This window comes from Amblyraja radiata, chromosome 25, assembly GCF_010909765.2.
Source record: "Amblyraja radiata isolate CabotCenter1 chromosome 25, sAmbRad1.1.pri, whole genome shotgun sequence".
NCBI lineage: Eukaryota > Metazoa > Chordata > Chondrichthyes > Rajiformes > Rajidae > Amblyraja > Amblyraja radiata.
The window spans coordinates 9,645,938-9,670,308 of NC_045980.1; the positions used below are offsets into that span (position 1 = coordinate 9,645,938).

General features: G+C 39.8%; 1 protein-coding gene across 1 annotated transcript in view; it reads left to right on the plus strand.

Moving 5' to 3' along the window:
* rbm19 (RNA binding motif protein 19) overlaps positions 1-23,240 on the plus strand; it is a gene marked incomplete at its 5' end in the record, with an annotated part of 222,851 nt that extends 199,611 nt beyond the window's left edge. The window contains one exon of the mRNA XM_033043004.1: positions 21,737-23,240. The remainder of the gene's footprint in view (positions 1-21,736) is intronic.
* Positions 23,241-24,371: the final 1,131 nt, after the last annotated feature.

Here is a 24,371-nt window from a genome sequence, read left to right on the forward strand (position 1 = left end):
TTTTATTTGGTTGGAAATATCTTCAAAATAAATGTTAAGAGTGGTGATGGTCTTTCTCCTTGGCCATTCTGCAAAATTCAGTTTGTTAACAGATTGAGCTATACAGACCAGGAATTCCCACGTTGAGACCATAGCTCATGCATAACTAGCAAATCACTGCCAGATAAAGCATGAAATCAGCCAGTTCCCAGTCATCAGTGCTATTCAATCTTAAGTTACCTCTCCAATGCAGCAAAATAGTGTGATCAAAACATAGACACTAGCTTCCCTCTGGTAAATAGTCACTTTGCCAAGATGCAGAGGAGCAGGTGGGGCTGGTGAAAGGGTTTGATTACAATGAACGCCTCAAAGACCAGGGGGAAACATGGTCAAAAGGTTGGAGAGATTTTTTTTTCTTGTCATCAGCTGTGTAATAATGATGACTGACCGTTTAATCTGGATATTCTTAGCTGGCCATCTTCTACAACTTGTTTTGAATATATTGCAGTAATGTTCATGATAGTAATGTTCATGAGCTGGTACCAAGTCCCTTCGATATATTTAAAAACCTTCAGAGATGCAAAACTCTGCTCAATGGACAGCACAAACTGTTATGCTGCTGATGTGAGAATCAGATCAAACTATTCACGTTCACTATAATCCATATGCATCAGATAGCAAACATTCACTTCCAGGCCACTGTTTAGTGCTGTGTGATGGGTTTGATCAGTGAGTTTAAGTCAACTGCAGTTGACAGTGATTCATGGCCAAGCAGACTACTGATTTGCTGATAGAAGCCTTCAATGTGTAAAATAATGTGCATTCACATCTGTATAAGCACTCTTTTAGGTCCTGCACGTAGTAGCAGGTTTTTGTGCATTTGAACATTAATTGGTGTCTGGAAGTAATAAAATTATATTGGCATGCAAGTCTTTGTATCGTCTGCCAGATGCAGTCGACTAGACTTTGCTAACGTTAGCCTATTTTACTGTGGTACAAGGATGGGTATTGTGTCAGTGAGCCATCTCTGCCCTTCGGAGATAATTTCTTTCCTCCTTCCAGAATTTCAGTGGTTGAAGCTTAACCCTTCACTTTCGCTCTAGAGTGTGTGAGTGAAATAAAGGTCTTGCTACGCTATTTCCAACATAAAAGCAGTCCACAGCACAGTTGTGTCTGACCCACCTCAGTGAGCGGTGCATCTCCGATTCTTTTACTCTCCCACCTGCGCCTGCCTAAGCAGGCAGTTTTGGTCTCTGAAGCTGTCTCTTTAAAGTCTGCACAGCATGGGACATTCCTGAAGCAGCAGCATGCCCCGTCCCCAAAAATCAAAAGTAAATCACATACTTCATTCACAGCCACCCAGAATACCAGTTCTCAAAGTTCACAAAATATTTTTAGTGTTGGATAAATAATCAAATGTTTTATAATCTTATATTAAAAATATAAATAAAACAATAGAAAATACTTTAAAACTGTGACATATATTTAAACAAAACCAATTAATTTGGAAAAATATTAATTACCTGAAACTTGCCCATCCTCCTCCGCACTGTTCCTGCCATGGAAATGAATGTAGCCACTGAGCCTGCGCCAGTTTTAACCCTGGCCCCCTTCTGCAAAATAGTTATGTGCTATGTTCTTAAAGGCATTGTCGTAGCACAGGTTTTTATCCGCAGTTCTCTTGAGACAACTGCAAATGAGCTATAGCTCCAGTAGAGTACCAGAAATTATCTTTACATAATAAATCCACACACTGGAATTTACATTAATGATCTGAAAACAGAAAGGCTCTCTTTTTCGGGCTAATTTTTCTGTTCCTTCCTGCCCCTCCGAGAATGAAGAAGCTTTAATAATCATGAACTTTTGATGGCGTTGATACGTTTGACTGTAAGTATTCTAAAAAATGCACATATGTCAAACAGAAAAGTCAGCACATGATCCAGTTATTTTTTCATTCAGTGGTCAATTTAATTTCGCTGGAAACTGTAATTAATACGATTGGACTGTTGGACTCTTGGACCTCTCATCTGCTTTCATGTTCAATATATAAAGCTTTGAACTTTCAAAAAATGGTTTCTTTAAAAGTGGAACAGTCAATCCACAGTGATTTGTTTTTTAGTTGTGAATTTATCAATATTAAAACAAGACTAATAACTAATACATTATTAATAATCTAACCGGTATGGGTGTCGGCATTGCAGTAATTTGCAAATGTTCTCTAAGCAGTACAGAGATTTTACTTCCAGTTAATCTTTTGGAAGGTAGGAACACCTGGTGAAACAATTCAGCCTCTCTGCTGATTTGTGCCACAAATCTGTGTTTGTGTCACAAACTGATTTGTATTTGACTTTGCTCCACAGATTGTCAAAAAGATGGTTCAAATCTTAAGAGCAACAATCAACCCATCATTTTCGACATTTTCTGTGGAAAGAAAAGCTATTTGCTTTTTATGACTAAATGTGCTGGCTCTAATTTTGGCTTCTCTTTTTTCTCCTTTACTATTTTGAATCCCCCTCCTTGGTCTAGAAAGTTTGAGAGCAGCGAGCTGCCCACTCTCACCTCTGTCCTCTGACCAAGATTTTGACTTGTCACCCAGGCAGGGGCAAGCATCCAGAGCCAGCTTACTACAAGTGTGTTGACAGGGTTGGCTGCAACATAATGGGATCCCATCTCATATTCGACCCAATGGTATAAACATTGAATTCGCTAATTTTAGGTGACTAATCAACAACAACCCTTTCCCCTTCTCCCGTCCCCTTCCATCTATATCCTTACCTCTGACCTCATTTTTGCACATCTTCCCTCCTTATCTCTTTATCTCACAGCTTTTTGTTTTCGTTCCATCTCAGTCCTTTGTCCACCCACTTGTCAAATAATTCCCCCCTCTCCTTCACCTGTATCCACCTATCATTTGCCATGTTTTGGCCCAGCCCCACCCCTCTTCCAGCTTTCTCACCCCCCCCCCCCCCCCCCCCCCCCCAGTACAATCAGTCTGAAGAAGTCCCAACCCAAAACATCCTCTATCCAAGTTCTCCAGCGATGCTGACTGACCTGCTGAGAAACTCCAGCACTTTGTCCGTTTTTACTGGGTTCACATAAGGGTTGGGTATAGAGAGCAGGAAATGCTGAAGCAAACTTTGACAGATGGCTTATCCATGCTTTGTGCCAAGTCTTGGCCTGCAGATGAAATTGTCCAAACATTTAATAACAATAAAAATGATTAAAACACATTACACCACACAAAGCATAAAATTACTAAAAATAAATGAACTTAAAAAAAATCTATATTTGCAATTGCCTGCCATAATTCCTTGCAGTCCTCCCCCTCCTTTAAGATTAATAATAATAATAATAATGGATGGGATTTATATAGCGCCTTTCTAATACTCAAGGCGCTTTACATCGCATTATTCATTCATTCCTCAGTCACACTAGGTGGTGGTAAGCTACTTTTGTAGCCACAGCTGCCCTGGGGCAGACTGACGGAAGCGTGGCTGCCAATCTGCGCCTACGGCCCCTCCGACCACCACCAATCACTCACACACATTCACACACAGGCAAAGGTGGGTGAAGTGTCTTGCCCAAGGACACAACGACAGTGTGCACTCCAAGCGGGATTCGAACCGGCTACCTTCCGGTTGCCAGCCGAACACTTAGCCCATTGTGCCATCTGTCGTCCCAATAGAGAGCAGTCCTTATCTGGATGCAACCTGCCATTGGGTGCTAATGCAGATTCCTCTCCATTAATGTTGGGAATTCAAGAGCTGAGTGTTTAATTGTCATGTACCAACAACAGAACAATACAATTCTTACTCGCAGCACCTTTACAGGCCAAAAAATGCGATACACACAGATTAGAAATAAAAAATGTTTTTAATCCAATAAAGTAATAAGCATAATAATAGTGCAAAAACCCAAGTCCTTAGTTCATCGAGGTTCATAGTTGCCGAGGTTAGTACTGTGTAGTGTTGTCACAACCTATGAACTTCTAACTGGAAACTGAATATATTCCAATTATACTTCCTCAGAAGAAACCAACTGAGAGCATCCTTCTATATTCACATGAAAAGCCTAAACATTGCTGGTACTTACACATAAAAGTGCTGAAATTACCCAAATAATCTGATCCAGTATTTTAAACAGCCTGACTCAATCTTGCATGTGAGGGAGTACAAGAACTTTTTGAGACCCGCTGTCATAATTCAATAATATTGCTCCCCATCCTTGCATCATTCTGCTGATCCTGTGCTGCACCTACCCCAAGGTCACTTTATTTTTTGTGAACCTTGTAGTTCCCTTTTTTATTTCAGTCCTACAAAGTATTAGAGAATGTTCTGATAGAGTTTTTCAATTTGTTCTCTTATACATTTCTTTGGGATATACTTGGACCTATTTGCTATTTGTTGCTTGCAAAATCATCTCGCAGCAACTCTTAAAGATTGTTATTCCACTGTTCTGTATTTTCATTCTCTAGACCAAGGTTTCCCAACCTTTTTCGTCCCGTTTACCCCTGGTAACTTTAATAGCACATAACAATGTTATTTCACTTATTTATGAAAAACTAATGATGAACAGATCCAGGGTACCAGAACCAAACACAGTCAGACAATGAGAAAAAATATGTACAAATCCAGAATCAACAAATTTACCCCCTGGGAAGGCAAAATTTACCCCTTGGAGGTAAATTTACCCCAGGTTGTGAACCCTTGCTCTAGACCATAGTTACTGAGCACATTGCTGAAATCAATGTGGAAAATATTGCATTATGGAAAATACGCATTGTAGAAAATATTGCCAAGCTGGTATTATTATTACCCTCCCTATTTTGCCTTGAAAATATTAAAGTGCAGTCAAGGCATAAGACAATGGTAATGATACCTTATTTCCTATTTTGAACATGTTTTTTATAACAAGGCATCAGTTGTTTTCACGTGTCAGGTAATTAATTAATGGACTTATTGAGTTCAATTTTACAACTTGCCATGGTACAAAATAACCTGTATTCAACATCTCTTGATACCAATGTGAAGAGATCCAATTTACATTAGTAAAAGCTCTTTCAATCTGGCCACCACCTCTTAGGATTTATGTCTGTCTGCATAACTGCTGTTTTATATGCAAAACCATTTAAAGCGTATTTCCATTCTTTATTTTTACTTCCAAAATGCGTGACCTTAAAATATTTTCGAAGTCAGTTCTTCTGACACATATTTACCCATTCCCCTCCTAATCTCATAGTCTCCTATGTTTGCCCTTACACTTTGCCTAGTTTGCCATCATTAAGAGTTTTCATTATGTGTGTGTGTGTGTATTCAAGTTCAAATTTATTTGTCACATGCACCATAAGGTGCAGTGAAATGTAATTTACCATGCAGCGTTACAATTTAAAAATAGGACATAATACACAACATAATTCAACACAGACATCCACCACAGCATTCTGCACTGTGGTGGAAGGCAATACAGTTCAGACAGTCCTCCTCCTCCTCCTCCCTTGTTCACCCGTGGTTGTGGCCCTGACCCTCCGTAATCGCCACTATGGACGGCCCGATGTTCAAGCCTTCGGGTCGGGATGGTCAGAACACTGACATCGGGACAGGTCGAGCACACCCAGTCGGCCACCTCCTTACCGGAGACCGTGGCTCCCAGATGTTGTAGGCCGCAGGCCGACGGTCTTAGCTCTTCTCTGGCAATCCCCGGCGAGGGATTTCCCGTTCCACAATGGAAGGTACACTCCACGACTGGCACCAGAAGCTCTACAGACCTAGGCTCCACGATGTTGTAGGCCGCAGGCCAGTGGTCGGAGCGCTTCTCCGGCGACCCCCGGCAAGGTGGTCCGCGATGTTAAAGTCCCCGCTGTGCCGGCACTGAAGCTCTGGGCAAGACTCCAGGAAAGGCCGCACCAAACCAGCTGTAAGGCCGTGAGGAAGGAGGCGAAGAAGGAAGAAAGTCGCACCTCCGTCGATGCAGGTGCCTGAAAACGGTTTCCCACCACCCCCCCCCCCCCCACACAAGACATACAGAGAAACACTAAAACATACTTTTGGACATACAACAAAAAAGTCTATACAACGAACCCGCTGCAGGCGAGGCAGTCGACTTGCAGCGCCTCCGTGTGTGTGTGTCTTTAGGGGGGGGGGGGAGGTCATGTGTACATATGTATATTTATGTGCAGACATTTTATTGTGCTCATGTATCCCAATGTGTAGCAGTATTGCCTGTACGAAAACTACATAAATTATTGATGGGAAGAAAAGATTTGATGACAGGTAACTCAGTATGACATTTTTTTCTGTAATTTTCCTTGGAATCTCTATCACTGGCTGTTATTTATTCCAACTCTAAATTTAACTGGATCATAAAGTAAGTCCCACCTCTAGATTCCTTTAAAGTGTGTTATTTTTGTACATGCCTTGAGTTTTGATGTTGTGTGGTTCTGACATTTAAAATAGCTATAGAAAATTCTGTTAATACACCCTAACTATAAAAACCATGTTGTAAGATAGGGGGATTCAGCTACAAAAATGAAGTTTATTAATAGAGTAATTCTACTATCACTGAAAGCAAAAAGAAATTGCAATGTTGTGCAGCTACCTTCAGCTTTGTTTAAAAATTAGAATAAAGGTGGAATTTAATGGTGCTGTTCATAGTTTTCAAATGGATTTATCTTGCTTTTGCACTGCACATTATTAATGGACTTTGAAGCACAGAAACAGTATGCCTATAAAAATCTGAAATTATAGTCAACATATTTCAGGTTGATGGTTGCCTTTACTTTTTGTCAATAAAACATAGGATGAGTTAACAATACAGAGGCAAATATATTTGCTTTCTGTCTCCCCTTCAGATTTATTAATCATTTGGTAGGCAGTGAGCGTACATACACTACAGGAATAGCTTTGGTCTCCAAGAGGCCCACTGATGTGTGTAGCTGGGAGCTGCTTTGCTGCATGGCTAGTCAGCAGAAGAACGGCGGAGACTGTTTTATTGTTTCTGGTGGAGCGAGCTAGGCTGATTGGAAAATCCAATGAATTTAAATTGCAGAGCTACTTTGTACCAGAGACAAATAAAACATATAGCTAGAAAATGCATGTTGCCAAAATATTACCTGCAGGGCGTTGGGGGTGGGGGTAGGGAATTATTGTGCTTACGTAAAGGCATCCTTGACCTCTGAATAGCACAGAGCACTATATAGCCTATTTCTGAGAAGTCCTGTTACAATATTGAATAGGAAGGGACAGAATACCAATGATATTTCATCCAAACAATCATATTGCCAACTTCTATAGTGCATCTGTTACACATGCCACTTGTGTCCCACTGTTTGTTTAACAAATAATGAATAGCAATGCACAAAATAAGTTATATTCCTATAGTATTTAAAATAAAACTTCATACAATATTTCCTTATGATTTTTTTCCCCCATCTTTAATATATAATGTACTCAATTAAATGTAATCCATTTAGAATATGTTGACACTATTTCACCAAGCATAAATTTAATCAGAATTATAAACTTCCAAGATAAGCATTATATAATAGTACCTGAATAATAAAAACGAAACTTTGGGAATAATACCAGAGGCTGTTTCTCAATGGTAAGGACAGTACAAAAGTCATGGGCTTAAATAGACATTATCTAAAAGAGTTCATGATTTCAAAATTAAGCTGGTTTTGTTATCATGAAAGCATTCTAGGAAATCATAAATTGATGCATTACAGTGGGGCCATTTGGTCCATTGATCTTTGGTCAGCTCTTTGAGTGAACACTCCAATGATCCCCCAGACTATTCTTCCATATTCCTCCACTTTTTTCCCGTTTTGAGATTTCAACTAAAATCTTCCTGAAGGTTATTATTTACTTTCCTGCAGGGATTTCCAGATCCTGATATCTTACTTGCAAAAATATCTCCACTTCTCTGGCTCTTCAACCAATTACCTTAAATCCACCTCCCTTTTACCAATCTTTCATCTTCGTAGGGCATTTTTTCTTAATTTGCCTGCAGAGCCCTTCAAGTTTTTGAACCCTTCCATCAGATGCCTTAACCTCTCTCTGCTAAGAAGAACCACTTAATTTCTGTAGCCATTCCTTGTACTGTTATGCTACCTGCATCTCCTTTCAATTATTTGATTGACTATGGCATATAGCATAGGACATAGAACAGTACAGCAAAGGAACAGGCCTTATGGCCCACAGTGTCCACGCCAAGCAAGATGCCAAGTATATATATATGTTAACATATCAGCAGTATGTTCACTCCTTTATGTCTTAATTTCAACGAAATAGACTTTTTTTTCAACGTCTTTCTGTTGCTCTGTTTGTATCTTTGCTATTTTGTCATTTGCCACCTCCATGTTTTTTTCTCTACCCTTCCTCAATGTATTATGGCCAAGAATATGCAGTGCACATTCTCCTCTTCTTGCTTGATCCATGTCTATTATTGCACACAATCCTAATCCCATTTTGCTGCTGTACCTGCAACCGATCAACTATATTTGGATGTTAACTGCCACCTTCGTCTGCCACACAGCTTTCTGACCCCGGATTCTTTGAATACTATTCACTCCTTTCAATCCTTTGTGCAGCTTGTTGTCCTTTTCATGCTGCTTGTGTCCTTCCCCCAACACATTGGTTTAAACTCTTCCTCAATTTAGCTTCTGCATATTTTTATGAATAATGGCTGATCACGATGGCATTGCTTGTGAGGAGTCAAGAATCTAATGCTGTTTCAATGTTAAATTACTATGCTAATTTGTGCATTGAAGACATGTCCTGTAACATTTTTTGTCTGAAGAGGTAGCTCGAAGTTCTGCAATCAGAGGCTTTTTGTAGACGGTATTGGTAGGATTGTTTATAGCTACCTGTACTTAATTTCTAGACCAAGGTAGAAATTATCTAGCAAATAACTTTAAAGCCAGTGAAATTATCTAGCAAATAACCTCCCCCTTTTTATGCATTTTATATGTTATTTGATTATGATATGTTATCAGTTATTTAAGAGATGCTCTCTCAACTTTATAAGGTTGTTCTTGCAGAATTTAGCAATAATTAAGAAACACAATATTAAAATACTAAAAAAAAAATATATATATAATTTCAGGATTTTTGTTTAGTATAAGTTTTTAAGAAAGGATATTCTTTATAAAGAAGTACTTTACACTATACGCCAAAGGAAGCGGTTGAGGCGGGTATAATTACAATATTTAAAAGACTCTTAGTCATGTAAATCGATAGGAGAGTTTGGAGGGATCTGGGCCAGGTATAATCAAGTAGGTCTGGCTCAATTAAGTAACTTGGTTAGTATGGACAAGTTGGGATGAAGGGCCTGGTTCTATGCTGATCAGCTCCATGACTCTGAAATGTAAAAGGCTGACAGTTTTGATTGTAGCTTATGAGCTTCATATTGGTGAAAATAAATACTTGTCTTTTACGAAAGTTATCCAAAAATGTAATGAGTAGAGGTTCCAAGCAAAACCAAAATGTATGTGTGGAGCAGTAATTATCTTTGAACTTGTTCTAAGCTAGAAATCTTAAATCATGCCAATCAATGTTGAACTGTATTGTCGCCATCAATTGTCCAAAGAAAATTTGATAATTACTCTTTCCAACTGGTTGTTTTTTTGAAAGGCAAATTAATTATCATTTTGTCTTTGTAAATGAGTAACAGTTTAAAAATCAGGTATGTTCTATATGTTTTGATGTAGTAGTTCATGAAGAAAAGCTGAAAAGCAAGGAATACTATATTACACAGAATTGTTGACTTGCCATGATTAACAAAGTTTCCCCACATTTTCATTATAAAGTTAGTCTGAATAAGAATATAGGAGCATGAATATGGCAAAAGTAGGCCTGCAGTCCACCAAGCTTGCTCCAATTATCAGTACCATCTTGATTTGACCTGCACCTCACATTCACTTTCTCGCGCAATCACTAAGTCCCTTTATCATCTTACTGTTCACAAATATATCAATTGTAATATTATACGAGGTGAATTCCCAACATTTATGTAAAGAAATCACTCTTCCAGTCCAAGATACCTTGTCGGTAGACAATGCGCTCTCATTCCGGACAGCTTCTTAGTATCTACCATGTCAATCCTGCTCAGAATCTTGTACAATTTAATTAGATTATATCTCATTCTTCCACATTCCAGTGACCACAGGTCTTGGTTACTCTGCAGAGATTAATCCCCTCACCACAGCAATCTTATAAATCTGTGCTGTACTTATTCCAAGGCCAATGTATCTTTCCTCAATATTGGCAAGACTTTCTTATTTTTGAAATCCACCCTGTTTGCAGTAAAGGTACAACATATTATTTTCTATCCTGATTGCTTGCTGTAACTGCATGTTTATTTCTTGCTTCTAAGCCACGCTTCCAGTTCTGTCTTCTCACAAACATTTACGAGTTTCTGCTTCATGAATTTTCCTACCAATGCGCAACTTATATTTTCATCATTTAATCAGTTATTTATTAAATTGGAGAGAGTAGAGGGGCCTACACTGATTCATGTACATCCAAATGAATGGTTATCCATTTAACCAGTTGCCGATCTTTCTTTGAGGTATCTTAACAGTCCCATTTATGCTTGTTTCCATGCTGTGCATCTCTAACAGTATTATTTTGAATTGTAAAAACCTAGATGTGACTCCAGTTCTGTGGCATTGTGGTTGTGTCTTAACTATCCACTGAAAAGGCCTCACAAATTATTCAGCCATATTATAATTGCAGGTGGCTCAGCACATCCTTCTCAATGGCAGTTAGGTATAAGCAATAAATGTAGGCCTTTCCAATGATCCTCACAACCACAAAACTAATTTCTCATTGGTAATATTAAATGTCTCCATCTTCTCATTGCTCCCATTCACAATTGTACTTGCTCTCATCCCCAAGGAGCCCATTGTGGCTTTTGCTTATCATTTTACACATCTGTAGAAACTTTTATGAACATATTTTCTTTTTTCTGGCTACTGTATTCTCATAATTTATCTTCATTTTGTTTTATTAATCATTGCTGTGACTTCTAACTTTTTCTAATTCTCTTGCTCATATGCTTTATGCCATATGTTCAGTGGTAGAGGGACCTGGGTTTGATTCTGACCATGGGTGCTGTCTGTACAGAGTTTGTACGTTCTCCCCATGACCGCGTGGGTTTTCTCCGGGTGGTTTACTCCCACATTCCAAATACATCCAGGTTTTTAGGTTAATTGGCTGTAAAAATTGCTAAATTAGCCCAGGTGTGTAGGATAGTGTTGATGTACGGGGTGATCGCTGATCGGTGCAGACGCGATTGGGCAAAAGGGCCTGTTTCTGCACCGTCTCTCTAAAATTGAAAGTCTAAAACATATATGTTATATGCCTTTTTAATTACCACCTTAGATGACCGAAACAATTAATTTTCATCTATCTAAGTAGGTGTCTTTAAACTTTGGTTTTAAATTAAAGGCACTAATTTCTGAAGGAACTGCTTGCCTCCTGCTTCAACATTTATATTAAATTGTGAAGGCCTTTCCCTTGATTTCCAATTAATTTTATCTCATTGCACAGATCGGAAATTGGGTACTTCCCAATGGTCGCAACTCATCCTTCAAACTATTTGTGTCAATTAGACTTTTCCCAGCCCAAATGTATTGAAATCCATTTAATTGGAATAGCTCTCTTCCAGTAATGTTGCTATTGCCCTAGGTACTCTTAGGTCGTATGCCATTCTGTGAAACACACATACAACTTTCTGATCCATTCTACTCAATGTTGATATACCAATTGATCAGATTATTAACCTTGATGTTCTGCATTTTAATTTTGACCACAACTTTTCAATATTTCAGAGCCACTCCTCATTTGTTTTGACCAGTCATTGATTCCATCTGAACTACAATAACTGGTTACTGCCCTATCACACAAGGGTCTTGTCTGTTGCTCTTTTGGGACTAGTATCAGCCCCCTTATAGCTGATTTTACTTCGGAGTCACGTGAGTGACTACGTGAAGAAGGGCCGTCCGTCTGCGTGCGCGTCATTACGTCTGAACGCAACGCGCATGACGGACTGGAGAGGCACTGTGTCCTCCCAGCCGTCAGGATCGGCAAGTAAGGAAAGTTAAACTACTTACCTGCGTTCTCTCGGACTTGAAGCTTTTTGTAGTTTCAGAGCCCAGATGTCGAGGAGACGGTCCGCGGGGAAGTCGGCTGCCGAAGACCGCAGCATTCCCAGTAGCGGGCGACGGTCTTGTTCCCGACATTACCGCCGGCAGAACCGGCAGGAAAGACTTGGTGCAGGAGGAGGAGCTCCGTGGTGGTCCTGCGGGACGTGAAAACCACCCGCAAGTCTGACACCCGTTGACTCAGATGAGTCCGGGGAAGAGGGATACCCTCCCTCAACGGAGAGCGTCTGAGGACGACTCTCCCACATGGAGCAACTTATGGAGAAGTTGCTCCAACAATGATCTGCTCCGAAGGAGGGAGCAGTATCAGCACGGGCCTCTACAGCAGGCCGTGCCAGCAGCCTCACACATGGGGAAAACAAAACGGGCCAGGAGTACCTAGGCAAACCCAATTGGAGGGTAGGCCAGGAGGATCCCGGATGGAGAGGATAACCTCCTTCATGGGTAACGTGTTTAAATGTTCAAAACCCACATGGAGCACCTGATGGAGAGGTGCTCCACAATGATATACTCCAAAGGAGGGAGTTATCAGCCCGGGAATTATGGAGAACCCGCTGGCAGCGGCACCTGTTTCAGGGCTGCACAAATGTCTCCTGCTCTGAGGATAGGAGCATCCACGGTCAGTTTCAGTCTGACCCAAAGCAAGAATCTCATTTAGGTCCGCTGGAGGGGCCATGTCAGCGCAGGTATCCTCAGGGGCCTGCGGCAGCACCTGTTTTCAGGGCTGCCTACAAATCTCACTCTCAGTGGAGGGGAGTGTGAGTGATCAGTAGGTAACTGATCTCGAATTTAAAGTATGAACATACTGAAGCACATGCATATGGCCTCAAGAGCCAGCAGTTGGCAGAATATTCGCACAAATGCCGGCAAGGGAACAGCGCTATCAGGGTGACATTGGAGAAACTAGCCGCCGAATCCTCTCTTCAGGTAAGACCAGAAGAAGGAAGCAAAAGCTGTCGGACCAATCAAGGTACAACGACAAGCAAACTTCATCAGTAGGCGACAAACACACCCCACACCTCCATAGGGGATAAGCAGTTCACTGAAGCCGGTGGTAGCTTGAAAGCTGGGCACGGAAATATGATCAGAGTCGTCTTTCAAGGCAGACTCAGAATTATGGCCAGAATTGTCTTACAAGGCAAGCTCAGTATGATAAGGTTTTCAGACCAAGACCCAAGCAGACGTCAGGAGAAACATGGAATCCACACTCCCTACCAGTCCTACTCCCAATCAAGGAGAGAAAAGGAACCCGCATCAGGGGCCTTTGGGATTACCACAAGACCACCGGTAGCCATGGAGGTAGGTGGGTCTGGGTTTACCGAAACAAGGGATTGTGGACCAGTTACATGTTGGTAATTTTACTCTTGTGTTTTTGTTCAAAATGACAATAACATGAATTTCAGATCTGGTTTTAAAAAACAGATAACAACATGTGATTATTTTTACTGCACAACATACATAGGTTCCAAGCAGACTTGGAACTCGGACCGGAGTTGTCTTCAAGGCAGGCCCAGTATTATGGGCAGGATTGCCTTCCAGGACAGGTGACAGATGGAGGATGTCACTTCATCCAGGTTGAACTCATTTGTGCAGTATAGACTTTCAGAACAGTAAAATTTTGTTATGGTCTAACAACTGTTTTATAGGAGCTCCCTATAAAATGGTCACATGGCATGCATCAACCTCAAAGATGCATACTATTCGGTGTCTATTCACTAAGAACAGGAGATATTTGAAGTTTAACTGGATGGCATGGCTCTGCCAAATGGGTTGACAGCAGCTCCTAGACTATTGACTAAACTACGGAAACCAATTCTGGGTCTACAAAGGTCTCAAAACCACATAGTAATGGCATATTTAGAGGACATTTTCAATTTGGAGTCTCCAAGAATTGGCAGAAGCATCAGTCAAAGCAAACCAAAACCCTGTTTGAAAGAATTGGTTACCTCATCCATCCAGTTAAATCAAAATTGACACCTACAAGGGTAATTGATTACCTAGGATTTACTATTAAAAACAGTTAATATGTTGGTGACTTTGCCTAGGGGCAAACAACAAGATTAAGTAAGCCTGCTATGACCTGATAGTCAAATACTAGCCATCTATCAGGCAAACAGCAAGTGTAATTGGCAAATAGTACCTGCATTTCCAGCAGTACGTCACGGGCCTTTGCATTACCAGAATTTACAGCGAGCAAAGGAACGAACACTCAGATTACATGCAGGCCAAATTGGCAAAACTATGGATTACCAGCAGAGGCCATTGTTGATAAACTATGGTGGATAACGAACGAGAGACAGCTCACGGGAAATTTTGCTCGAAAGCCATCGGTGGTTCAGACCAATGCTAGCGGCTAAGGATGGGGAGCCACAAACACAGTCTAGAGCTGTGGGGGCAGATGGAATGAGCAGGAGTCTGTAATTCCCCAACACAGGGAATCAATTACCCAGAATTGTTGGGGGCACAATATGGACTCAAGGTTTTCTGTAGCGATATGCAACCTGTGCTTGTTCAAATTCAGATTGATAACACCACTGCGGTGGCATATATCAATCACAAGGGTGGTGTAAAATCTGTATCTTGCGACAGATTGTCGAACCTCATTTGGCACTGGTGTATCGAGAGGAATATTTGGGTTACAGTGGTCTATTTACGAGGTAGATATAACACGGTGACAGATGCTGGATCACGAATGTTTAATAACAACACAGAATGGATGTTGAATCGGGCAGTATTTAACGAAATAACTACACGATTTGGCATACCAGATATTGATCTGTTTGCATCTAGACCAAACCATCAGTTACCCAGATATGTGTCCTGCGAGCTGGATCCAGGAGCTAAGGCAGTGGATGCTTTCTCCCTCAATTGGGGAGGAATGTTTATGTATGCTTTCCGCCAATTTGTCTCACAAACCGATGCTTGACCAAAATCAAGCAAGACTAAGCCACAGGCATATTGGTAGTGCCAGATTGGCCTACTCAAGCCTGGTTTGGGAATTATAGTCCAGCCAGTTATGGCTGTACCCAAGAGAAGGGACCTCCTAGTGAACCCAGTTACAGGGAGCAATCATCCACTACATGAACGTATTAACTTGTTGGTCTGCAGATTCCGAGGAGGCCATGTCAAGGCATAGGACTGTCCGAACAAATACAACACAGTTCGGATAACGGATGTCTTGGAGTTCCTATCAACTCTGTACCATAACTATAAACAAAGTTATAGTGCAATCTATAGTGCCAGAGGCGCACTCTCCTCCTATCTGATGCTGGAAGCAGGGCATGGGTCGATAGGAACGCACCCCTTTACAACAAAATTCATGAAGAGAATTTACAATCTAATACCTCTAAGACCAAGGTACACAGACATGGGATGTGAGCGTGGTACTAACCCTACTTTGACAGTGGGGACCGCCTATAACTAACCCTGAAGGTGGTATGCTGACAAAGAGTCCAGACACTGCAAAAGTTACAGTTGGACTACATGACCACCAATATGAACAACATAACATTCCTAATCAGGAACCTGATAAAACAGAGTAGGCCAGGAATGCCAAGGATGGAGATCCAGTTCTTGGCATATCCAGAGGACCAACGGTTGTGTGTGTGGTAACGTACTAACACCACTATCTGAGAGTTACGGAGAACCTCAGAGGCTCAGAACAATCGGTCCTCATCAGCCATAAAAAAACCACACCAGAAGGTATCAACTCAAATCATCTCCAGATGATCAAAGGAGGTAATGGCGGTAGCAGGAGTGAACATTTATATCGTTAAATCTCACTCCACCAGGGCTGCATCTACGTCGGCAGCAAGAGCTATGGACGTGCCCCTTAACGACATCCTAGTGGCTGCAGGATGGACGAATGAAATAACGGTCCACCGGTTTTTATAACAAACCCATAACCGGACTGGGGGTGTTTGCACGTACCATTTTAAGTTCTGTCCCTTAGTTTCCCCCCAAGGTTGGGAGGGGTAACTTTTTTAAACTTTTCTTTCATTTAAAGCATCAGTTTCTTTACTTAACTACGTAATGTCTGAATGCTTTAATGATTACACGCATCCATGGTCAATCCATTCAGTGTGTGACGCTTGGATTCGTAACCGGCGTAAAATCACAGAGCTTTGCAATCTTCACGTAGTCACTCACGTGACTCCGAAGAAAAATAGTAAGATTAAACGAGAACTTACCAGTTTGAAGTTTGATCTTGATTTTATGAGGAGTTACGATGAGCGATTACGTGCCCACTGCTCCCACCCTCATATTATCAAGGTCGTATGGAAGTTCAAGTTTTTCACAATCTTACTATTCTCAGGTCTTCTTTTTTATCTGTGATTTAACACCGCTGCTTTGAAGATTGACGCGCACGCAGACGGACGGCCCTTCTTCACGTAATCGCTCATCGTAACTCCTCATAAAATCAAGATCAAACTTCAAACTGGTAAGTTCTCGTTTAATCTTACTATCTCTATTTAATTTAAACTTTGCTATGCTATATTTGTGGCAAATTGCACTTTCACAGCGCTCATAGGACACCGTGCTGACTTTTCACAGTGGTTATGATAATGGCATTTGACACATGGACACAGCTTGTCACATCTACACACAAATATATGACTAGACTTTAGGTCTTACTGCCTATTATTAGGAATGTAAATCAGCCTTTTACTCCTGAATCACATTTTTATTTTTGTTAGTGGTTGTTACAAAATCATTGTGGAATTTACAGTGTCCTCCATAATGTTTGGGACAAAGACCCATCATTTATTTATTTGTCTCTCTACTCCACAATTTGAGATTTGTAATAGAAAAAAATCACATGTGGTTAAAGTGCACATTGTCAGATTTTAATAAAGGCCATTTTTATACATTTTTGTTTCACCATGTAGAAATTACAGCAGTGTTTATACATAGTCCCCCCCCCCCCATTTCAGGGCACCGTAATGTTTGGGACACAGCAATGTCATGTAAATGAAAGTAGTCATGTTTAGTATTTTGTTGCATATCCTTTGCATGCAATGACTGCTTGAAGTCTGCGATTCATGGACATCACCCATTGTTAGGTGTCTTCTCTGGTGATGCTCTGCCAGGCATATATTGCAGCCATCTTTAGCTTATGCTTGTTTTGGGGGCGTCCCCTTTAGTTTTCTCTTCAGCACATAAAAGGCATGCTCAATTGGGTTCAGATTGGGTGATTGACTTGGCCACTCATGAATTGACCATTTTTTAGCTTTGAAAAATTCCTTTGTTGCCTTTGCAGTATGTTTGGGATCATTGTCTTGCTGTAGAATGAACCGTCGGCCAATGAGTTTTCAGGCATTTGTTTGAACTTGAGCAGATAGGATGTGTCTATACACTTCAGAATTCATTATGCTACTACCATCAGCAGTTGTATAATCAATGAAGATAAGTGAGCCAGTACCTTCAGCAGCCATACATGCCCAGGCCATAACACCCCCACCACCGTGTTTCACAGATGAGGTGGTATACTTTGGATCTTGGGCAGTTCATTCTCTCCTCCATACTTTGCTCTTGCCATCATACTGATATAAGTTAATCTTCATCTCATCTGTCCACAAGACCTCTTTCCAGAACTGTGGTTGCTCTTTGAAGTACTTCTTGACAGACTGTAACCTGGCTATCCTATTTTTGCCAGTGGTTTGCATCTTGAAGTGTAGCCTCTGTATTTCTGTTCATGAAGTCTTCTGCATACAGTGGTCATTGACAAATCCACACCTGACTCCTGAGGAGTGTTTCTGATCTGTCGGGCAGGTGTTTGGGGATTTTTCTTTATTATAGAGAGAATTCTTCTGTCATCAACTGTGGAGGTCTTCCTTGGCCAGTCAGCCCCTTTGCGATAAGTAAACTCACCAATGCTCTCTTTCTTCTTAATGATGTTCCAAACAGTTGATTTTGGTAAGCCTAAGGTTTGGCTGATGTCTCTAACAGTGTTATTCTTCTTTCTCAGTCTCATAATGGCTTATTTGACTTTCATTGGCACAACTTTGGTCCCCATGTTGATAAACAGCAATAAAAGTTTCCAAAGATGATGGAAAGACTGGAGGAAAGACTAGGTGCTGGGAGCTCTCTTATACCTGCATTAAGGAGGCATTTAAACACACCTGAGCGATTACAAATGCCTGTGAAGCCATGTGTCCCAAACATTATGGTGCCCTGAAATGGGGGGATTATGTATAAACACAGCTGTAATTTTGACATGGTGAATCCAAAATGTATAAAAATACCCTTTAATAAAATCTGACTGTGCACTTTAACCACATGTATTTTTTTCTATTACAAATCTCAAACTGTGGAGTGCAGAGGCAAATAAATAAATGATGGGTCCCAAACTTTATGAAGGGCACTGTATATGAACAATTGGAACACACTGTCGTGAATTTTACTGTTTCTATCCTTGTATTTGATTTCAAGCACTGTTCACCTTTTCTCTAAAGAGGTTTTAGAACAAGAGATTTACAAATACCTGCAATTTTGTGAAACATTACAAGCTGGAATGGAAGAATCATTTGCGAAATAAACGTTAAACTTTGTGGTGGAGCTGGTTGCCTGCTAAATTTTTCTAATTTCCATGCATCACCAACTTGAAAGGTTGTTGCAGTCCTGTCAGAAACCAATTTACTAGATGCAAATTTATCTCATTCGCTCTGTATCAGTGTCTTTAAAGCCCTATATAATTGGTCAATCTGAATAATGTCTATTAAAAGCCTCATTCAAACTCTCTTTTCCACTCTGCTAATATTGCAGAACAAATTGAATCTTAAAAAAAACAGATTTTCTTATTTTATTCCTTAAGGCAATAACATATTGGATTGCAGTATGCTTGCATACTGTTTAAAGGTTAAATTCTAAATCTACTACTTTTATGTTTAAGTTGTTTTCTCACATTTATTCCTATCTGCACCTTTCACAAGTTGTATAAAGCTGTTCAAGATTGGTTTATGTGTGAGATCTTGTATGCATGGGCATAGATAAAGTAGATGAAACATTAAATACACAATGGAAAGGAATAATTTACAGAAAAATAAACTATCAAAGAGTGTCAGTCCTAATAATATAAAGCTCTCACAGGAACATTATAGGCCTGCCGGACAAATAGTATATCCCTGAAAAATAACCATTCAGTTATAAATCCTGTCTGTACCCAGTATATTTGTTTGTTGCAGTTCCAAATTGAAATCTACCTCTTCATTCTAAGTTTGTTTCTTTACTTAGAGATTGTATTGTTGAAAGTACGTCTTTAATAGCGTGACAGGTAAGCCCCATTACTGTCAAAAGCATGTTTGTGTACTCCACTGCCTCTTTGCTCTCTGCTCACATTGTGGTGTTGAGAAGATATCCAAGATACAGAACTGTCAAGGACAATGGCTAATACGGAGTAGAAGAAGATGAAGCTGGTGAAAAAGTGTCTGGAGTGGCACCACGATCAGATAAATGGGGTTGGGCAGGCGGGCGGACAGGCAGATAAAAAAAATCAATTCAGTTTGCAGAAAAAACAGATGTTTCGTTAGAAAGGGTAACTTATTTATTTAAAAATGAAATGTGAAATGAAACAGAAAATAACATGGTCATGGTAAGGAGGTTGTACTGGAGTGAAAGCATTATTACGCTAAAAAGCTCTTGATAAAGTGAGTTGTAAACTTGCATTATGTTAATAAAAATATATTTTTAAGTGAAGTAAATCTTATGTTTAAAGTTGGACTTGTGAATTGTGTATCCACCTCCCCCCCACCAGTGTGTTGTCCAAGATCATATCTGCGATCAGCTGATTAAACTATTTCTCATATGTTGTACATCTTGTTAATCATTGGTAGTGGCAGAATGGCAATAGACATGACCTATTGACCATTATTAATGGATTTAGATTTATTATCAACTAACTAGTGCATCTTTTTAAACCATTTACTTGGGTGAAGCATTTCACCTCAAGGCACTATCATCATTGGAAACAGAACTGTCACAGCCTGTAATTTACAATTGTACAATTCCAGGTGAAATGTTTAACTTTAACTCTTCCACTGTTCTGAATCAAGGTTTCGCTCTGAACTGCATGGACTGGGTAATAATAAATATTACTATTTAAAGCGTAATTTTAATTATTTGTCAACTTGACAATATTTTACATCTATCCAGTAGTTATATGTAGAATAAAGGGAACCACAGACTTTGCACCTCTGGAAACGTTATCCTTAATCTGCATATATTGTGATTTACATTTCTCTTTCTATCAATGTAAAAGGCTTTTGCAAAATAATTGTGACAAACATATTTTTGATGTATTTGATTATCCACTGCACATTGAGGCTCACCATTGAACCTAGTGGCAGACAGGCAAGATGTTCAAAAGAGACTCTGGATGCATTGCATATCCAGTCCTTAACCTTATACCAGGAAGAGTTGACATCGGAATGATAATCTCATGGTATCACCAACTCTGTGGGGGAAAAGCAAATTATTTACTTCATTAATTTTTATTGCTTTTTTAATATGCCTTTATTTTTTAAAATGACAACTCCGTTGTAATACTTTTTTTTAAATGTCTTTATCAGACAAGCATTTAAAACATTTATGGAGTCTTTTACAGTTTTTGACTGGCCAGCAAGCCGATGAGGGTTGTTCAGGGGAACATACCTGTGACCTGCTGGCTGCTCAAAGGCTGCTTTAGCCCAGTGGTTGTTTGCTGGATGCAGAAGCATGGTCACTCAGTCCTCTAAAAATGGAGAAAGTAAAGACAGGCAGGTACTGCAGCCAGCAAGATCAGGCAATGGATGGCTTCCGGACAATCTGATCACTCCTTTTAGTCAAATCTTGGAAGATACCAACATTCAGTATCAACATTCAATAACATAGATTTAATGCATTTATTTGAAGTTTTACAGAATGATCGAGTAATTAAAGAATTAAGCAATAGTAAACTGTTCTGAAAAACTGCTCTGGTTACTCACAGTGTCTGGAGTCATGGGGAACAATGAAATAATGAACTGTAATTTTCTGGCCTCTGAACTACAGTATTAAATCAGCTGCAAAAGGTACCTTCAGTTTGCAATTATGTCCTCAGGGTTGTCTGAATTAAGCCAGGCTATTAGTTTCCCTTGTAACCTCAGGGCATTATTTCAGTACATGGCTAAAATATTTACAGAAATCTGTACACCAGTCATCATTTTATAATGTATACTTTAATAAATACAACAGCAAGGCAGTAGAAAGCTAAAAAGCTCTCATAGTACATAATATAGCACACTTGTAATAGTAAAAGCTGTTAAATGATTGCATTTGGTCCATCTCCAGTCTTTTTTGCATCTGCTGATTTATCTCTAAATTTGAAGCATATTTTAGCTGAGCAAAATTGAGATGGGGAGGCAAAGTCTGAAGAAACATTATTTTATCATATTTAGATGCAAATTTATTTGTGGGTTAAACTGTATGTTCATATTGTCCATTAAAGAAAAGAATCAGCAACCTTAGATGCTGTACTCTATTTACTGATAAAACTAAATAACACAGTGAAAGTCATTACATTTGTTTTTTTTGTATTTTAACCTCAGTTATATTTACAGTTTTGTTTCTCTTTTTCAGAGGTGTCCCAAGAAATGGCTTAATTTGTGCTGTGTAAGATGCACAACCATCAAAAATGCAACGGGCGGCGTCAACAAAGAAAAGCACCAACGTTCAAGTTTTTTTTTTAAACACCTTGGGTCCCATCAGCAAATTGGAAGAAGTCAAATGGCCTTTTTTTTTAAATCTGAAATGTTCTTTGGCTGTATTTTGAGAAACTCTTAACTGCAAACAGCACAGCCTGCACAAACTCTGATGGATATCAGTGACTGTTTGCAGTCTGGTCATAAATCATAATGCATGAATGGCACACTCTACAACCTATTGAGCAACGTTTGTGAAAAGTAGCGGCAGTGTAATCGATTTTTGAACTCCCATCTCAAACACATGATGAAAAACCGTTGTGCCAACTGGTTATGTATTCATGGAATACTAAATAAACTTTATGAGGTAATTTGAAGCCTGACACATAGTGACTGGAAGATGAAAACTAATAGCAGAAGAAATCTACCATGCGCATGAATATCGTGCAGTTGTATTGATCCTGCTATTGGAGAGAGGGAATAGCACAACATCTGTACATCAGTCATAAGCCCAAGAATGTGGATAGTCAGTGGTTTATTGTTGATTTTCAAGATTAATGGCAAAGAATTTCACTGAATTTCTATTTTTGTATGTTTTTTAAGTATTGGCTGTGGGGGAGGGAGGGGATTATTCCTAATGAGCCGTTCTATTGTTATGAGTTTGCATTTAAAATATTGTACTATCTGATATTTTCTGAACTATTTTTTGTCTTAAAACTAAGCTCAGCTTTTGCGTAAACTCAGTAAAAGGATGACAATTTATATCATGTGCGCCTTGAGTTCTGAAGTGTGTTGGTCACATCAAACCTTTAAATACTGAGGCTGAGGTAGTTTCAAACCTGGCATTCACCGAAGAATAAAGAATTCAACACTACAATGCGCTTATAATTGCACACCCAATGCTAATCTTAAAAATTTCAACTGGATTATCCCACATTCCTTTGAAAGAGTATTTATTTGGCTTTTGGGCAAATCTCATTTTAAAAAAATTACTAGTTTCATAATTTGTGGTACTACAGGCATGAAAGAGCAATTACACCAGCATATTGCAAGCATGTACATTCATAATGGGTGCTAGGTCTGAGCTGAAGGCTGAAGTACGTGTTTCATTATTACGTATGTGTATGTGCACATCGACACTGAAACGTTGCATTCAGAGCCATTAATGTTGCAAGGTTCAGCACTTTAGACTTCAAGCTCAATTGCTGAATGCAAGCTTAAAAGTAAGATACATAATTTACTGCTTAAGTTTATTATGTAACATTTCAAGTGTTTCATGCCACTGTTTGATTAGATTTTGGTTGCTGCTGTCCCCGCTGTACCTGGGCTGCTCCACTTATGATTCTTTAATCTCACCTTGGATCATTTTTATTATTATTTGAAAAGCTCCATTGAAATGGTGCACAAAATCATTTTTATAATAAAATTTAAGACGTGAATGTAGAACATTGAACTTTTTAAACCACATTTAATGGAATCCCATTCACAATCATAGAATTCACAAGTACACTCTGTTTTACTTTCATAAGATAAAACTTACACCAACGTGAAGTTAATCTAGTTTTGACACTGATATGTTCCTTGAGTCATTGACATTTTGATCATATTATTGTAATGCTGTTTTAAGTAGCACACTTGTGTATAATTGTGCTTACAAATACATCTGCAGTAAAGGCCCAATTTCAAAATTGACTCTGTGAATAGAACAGAAAGCATTTGCCCTATTAGATATGTCATGTTAAAACAATGCTCCCTGGAAATTCTAATGCACCCTTAGGGGAGATGGTCAAAGCAAATGGTGTCAAAGGACATTTCAATCATTGGCCCATCGAGGAAAATATTAGATATACTTTTTCAGCACAGGTTCCAATGAGAGAGAAGGATTGGCAGCGACATGTTCAGCTGCACCTGTGCTGTGGCTGGTGTTTGAGATGCAGCATTGAAGCATAAATCCTGGAAGTGGAGAGGAATGCAAGACTAACAAGTGTATTGTTGAGTCTGATGGTGAAAAGATCAGGACCACCAGTGTGTTACTGGGGATGTGGGGCGTAGTGTGATCTAGATTGGCATTTCAATAATGGGGGGGCAGAAAACGACTGCAAAAATAAGTTGTGTGGAGTGGGTTCTATAACTGGGTAAGAGCTGATAAAGGGGGAGGACTGGGACAATAATTGGAAGAATCAATGGGAGGAGTGGCAATTAGGAAGGAGCACCATCAATGTAGGGAGCATTGGGATCCAGTTCTAAGTCTCAGATGATTGCAAATCAGAAGCCGGGCTGGAAATAGTGGAGTTCTCTTTTTTCTGGCTGGGGGGTGGGGGGAGGCGCGGATGGTGGAGTTAACAACAGAGCTAATGTATGGCAGGAGATGGGTTGGTCAATAATGTACAACAGCAATAACCTTGGTTTGCAGGAGCGCTGGATAGACCTGGGTGCTTCCACGATGACATGCTCTATGTTTCCTCGCAGTGTTCTTAAAAGGACATTAGATTGGAAAAAGACAGCCCACACACTCCTGACTTGGAAATATGGGGCACAAATGCAAGGTTTGTACCCAGTAATGTTCACGTAGA